General features: G+C 36.3%; 1 pseudogene; it reads left to right on the top strand.

Moving 5' to 3' along the window:
• Positions 1-3,512: 3,512 nt before the first annotated feature.
• Positions 3,513-4,501, top strand: LOC133315099 (polygalacturonase QRT3-like; annotated as a pseudogene).
• The last annotated feature ends 348 nt before the right edge of the window (positions 4,502-4,849 follow it).

Here is a 4,849-nt window from a genome sequence, read left to right as displayed (position 1 = left end):
AGTTACGTTGTTTGAGGCTCTACTCATGCATGATGAATGGCTTGAAACCAGTGGAATAAAGAACTCCAACTTTGCTGTTGTCACATGGTCTAACTGTGATTGTGAAGTAATGCTTGAATCTGAATGCAAATTCAAGAAGATACCAAAGCCTGCTTATTTCAACTGGTGGATCAACTTAAGGGTTCCTTTCCATGAGGTATTTGGTGATATGAGGTGCAATCTAAAGAAGGCTGTTGAGATATCTGGATTGGAATGGGAGGGTCGTGCTCATTCTGGACTTGACGATGCCAAAAATACTGCTCGATTGCTGGCATTGATCATGCACAAGGGTTATAAATTTTCCATTACCAATTCTTTGCCGTGGAACCAATCTGAAGAACAAGCAAGAGTTTTTCCTGAATGTCCTGTAATTATTACCCCGATGGTTCAGCAGTATCACCCTTATCTTCACTATGGGGTTATGATGAATACCCCTGTTGCTCTGCTCACTCCAATTATTAGATTTTGATTATCATGATTTGCCTTGTAATCTTGGATCTCATATTTTGAAATATATTGTAAATATTGTGATCCATTGTGATTTGCATTGTAATCTTGGATCTCATATTTTGAAATATACTATAAATATTGTGATCCATTGTGATTTGCCTTATATAATAAATCTTGCATATTATCATATTGAAATCACCGTTGACTAGCTGTAAGTATTCTCTCCTACAGCTCTTTCCTATGGATTGAAAAAGTCTTAGTCTATATATATGAGAATGCATTTTCGCCGAGTATGCCATATATCAAATTCAAGATGATCTACAAATATTTGTTCAAAAAGCTCGTTCTTAAAATTTTCACCCCAATTTGAAGGGAATACTAATCTGAATGCTGTGAAATTTTGACCCTAAAATTAATATCAATTTAGAAGGTATACTGTAAAGGGACAATTTGCCTCTCTTTTTCTGGCAAAAATTGTTCATTTGAGACCAAAACATTTTTGGGGTTTACTTCCCTCATGTTACCGGAAAAAAGCAACATTTCCTATAGACTCATGAGTTTGGTGGTGCCCACAATTTTTTTTTATTTTAAAAAAGAAGGGCTCAAAAATCGAAGTATCACTAGGAAAATGATTTTCTTTTCCTATAACATAACATATAAATTTCCCAACATTTTTACCTTATATTGTTTAACTTCGGAGTAGAAAATTCAAAAAAGATAACAAAAATATATATATATAAAAAGAAATGTTACTAATTGTTAAATGAAAGATCACACCACAAAAAAAAAGAGCAATCATAATCACATGTCCTTTTAGAGGCACAACTCCACAACTTATAATAAGCAAACCATGCATTAATCCTCCAGAACCTGCTGCAGCAGGTTTCAATTCAATGGTTCTTTTGGCGGCCATTGTGTGTGCTCTTGGCCTCAACACAAGGTTACAATGTGTTTTCCAATATGCTAACTGTGTCTTTACACAGCCTCAACGATCCAAACAATAAAGGTGTGTGGGATGGTTAGAATTTAGAAAAGCAGAAGAAAGAGGTGATTTGTTTTGGGATAGAGTTGTAATTTGCAATTCATTCACCAAACCAGTCAATTTTAATTCTGAGGAATTAGATTGCCCTAATTTTTTCTCAGTGCAGAAAAAGGGTTTCCATCTTGTCTTTCTTCAATTTCAATGTTGGCCAATACGAACAGAGGAGGCTCCTTCTACGGTAATGCTGCCCATTACCGATCAAGGTATCTATCTTCTTCAGTTCATTCTTGTTTACAAAGATTATCCGTCAATTGAATGAATGTGATAATTAATCATATTGGTCCATACACGTCACATCATACATACAATTGCATATTAGTCCATACACTAATCAAACAATTTTATGTCCATACACTAATCATACATTTTAGCCTTCAATAGTTGTTCTTGACAGTTTGGTGCACACTCTTACATCCACAACCATGACTCTGATGTTTTACTCTCAACCTATCATTTGTTATAAAACCCTCTTCTCCTATACTCTTCCCATCTGCTCTGTAAACAAGAATGATGACTACCTGTAAGTGATCTCTATTGAACAAAGAGGATGGAAAAGAAGACCAAGGTGAAAATGATGACTACCTGTAAGTGATCTCTTGCATTGCACTTTGAAGGAACCACCTATCATAACAGCAAACACTGTTCTGTCAATCCTTGTTAATGACTACCCAGTTGAGAAGGTATGCTGCTATGCATCAGATGATGGTGCAACTATGCTTTTGTTTGATTCATTGGCAGAAACTGCTGAATTTGCCAGAAGATGGGTTCCATTTTGCAAAAAGTTCAATATAGAACCAAAGGCTCCTGAGTTCTGTTTTTCTCAAAAAATTGATTACTTGAAGGATAAGGTGCATCCCACATTTGCGAAGGAACGAAGGACTATGAAGGTATGATACATTAGATAGGACAAGAAACATGATCTTTATGTTTTTGTTTTTCTTGTCTTAATATCTATTTGACATATGGTAATTCTTGTGTATTTGCTTCATTGCAGAGAGAATATGAAGAATTTAAAGTTAAAATTAATGCTTTGGTGGCAAAGGCACTGAAGAAACCAGCGGAGGGGTGGGTGATGCAGGATGGAACTCCATGGCCAGGTAACAACACTCGTGTCATCCAGGAATTATTCAGGTTTGGCTATTGTATTCTCCAGTTAGTTCTTCTTTTGTATACTTAACACTATCTTATCATTAAGGAAACAAACAAAACATAATAGAAACACCTTGCATTTATGGAATGTGAATAGCCATTGCATTAGGCACCCTCCCCCTTGGTTCTAACTTCTAAGGGAATAGGGGAAAGGAAAATGTGGTGTCCATTCGTTACAATTGTTCTTCAATTTGTCAGGATGCTGAAACAGTGATAAATCTGTTCCCTTCTGACTGAAAAGTCACAAGGTGTGAATCTGAGAAACATCCTCATTGCAAATATAGGAGGATAAGATACAAGGATTTTCCTCATCTCTGCCCCATTAGTCAGAGATTGGTTTTTTTGGTCAGGATGATGTTAGTAATCCATAAACTACATTTTCTTATTCGAAAATCAAGTTAGTGTCAATAAAATGAAGAAATTAGTGTGAGGAATAATTGGCCTCAACTGATATGGTACGTGGACTTTACAGGTATATTTAAGAAATGCTGGAGCACTGGATGTGGAAGGCAAGGAACTGCCATGACTTGTGTATATTTCACGAGAAAAACGTCCTGGCTATCCACACCCCAAGAAAGCTGGTGCCATGAATGCTTTGGTAAGCACACAAACTTGATGTTGGGTTGTTTAATTCCTGCTGTCCTGCAGGACCAGGATATTAGAAACATGCTTATAACTCTTTTCTTGTTGTCTATCATCAAAATGTTCGAGTTTCTGCTGTGCTTACAAATGCACCATTCATGTTGAATTTGGATTGTGATCACTACATCAATAACAGCAAGGCAGTGAGAGAGGCAATGTGCTTTTTAATGGGCCCCCAACTTGTACATGAATGATTGATCAAGTAAAAGGAGGAGCCTTGAGAGCTTCTCATACATTTCCTACTGATAGGCATCTTGTTGAGTTATGGGCATCAAATTCTTAACAGCTTCAAAAAACAGCATCCAACCATCAAAATGGCTTCAACAGTAAGAAACTTCAGCAAACTACTGGGATTTACTATGAAGACATCACCTTTCGAGACATCTTATTTGATTCAAGCTACAGGGGTGGAAGGATCTTCATTGTTGATTCTGCTAGAATCAGGATTAATAATTGCTTCTTTCTCCATTTCACCACAGAAGGAGTTCTAGTTCAACATGGCCATGAGACATTCATATTAAGCAGTTTCCTTGGGCAACACTCAACAGTTGGTGGAGACAAAGGGGAGAGGGAGTTCTCAGGAACTGCTATTGATCTTGCTAGCAATGACAATGCAATAACAGATGTTGCAGTTTTCTCTGCAGTCATTGGGATTGTTCTTCTGGGACAAGCTAACATGATCACAGGGGTGCATTGTTATAACAAAGCAACAGGTTTCGACAATTGTTACATGGACTATACAGGTATTGTCATGGAGGATCCTGTTCAAGTTCACATCACTAATATGTTTTGAAGTCAATTAAAGGACAAGTTTCTGGTGTGAATATAGTTGATAATATGTTCAGTGGAAACCCCAATAATAAGGTTCCAATTGTAACTCTTGATGGACAATTCAGTAACATTGATCAAGTGGTGATTGATTGGAACAATGTGATTGGCATGAGTTTGAGATCATCGGTTGGGAAGTTAACTGTGGCTGGAGATGGCTCAAAGTGGGTGGCTGATTTTTCAAATGTTTTGGTATTCCCTAATCGGATTAGTCATTTTCAGTATTCATTTTACTCGCAAAAGGAGCCCAAGTTTTTGGCACATTCAGTGACCAAAGTGTCAAATAATGTTGTTGTTGTGGAAAGTGAGAAACCAGTTCAAGGGGTTGTTTCATTCTTTGTTGAACAATGAGTTATATTGGTTTTTCAGCTTTGCCTATTTCTGATAAATAAAATTTTGTTATTCATAGGGAAAAAAATGGAAATTAGTTTTCATTACTTTTAATGACTTTTTTTTTTGGTTATCACTTTTAATGACCTCAACATATGAATGACTTTGCACTTTTTTCTCTTTTATTTTCTCCTAGTAAAGTTTTATATTTTGGAAACCATCTTGTATTTTAAATACCCCAAAGTTAAAATACACATCATGCTGAACTCGAGCCTAATTAAGGTATAACTTAGCGTCGTATTGTGTCGATCGGAGGCCCTTTAAATTCGAAGGTTAAAAGTTTGATTCTTGTATAAGTATTTTTGAGAA

The sequence above is a fragment of the Gastrolobium bilobum genome, unplaced genomic scaffold (genome assembly GCF_033153095.1).
Source record: "Gastrolobium bilobum isolate Gb01-03AN ecotype WA unplaced genomic scaffold, APGP_CSIRO_Gbil_v1 utg9045, whole genome shotgun sequence".
Classification (NCBI taxonomy): Eukaryota; Viridiplantae; Streptophyta; class Magnoliopsida; order Fabales; family Fabaceae; genus Gastrolobium; species Gastrolobium bilobum.
Note: the sequence above shows the minus strand (reverse complement) of the source record. Positions and strands in the feature narration are given on the sequence as shown.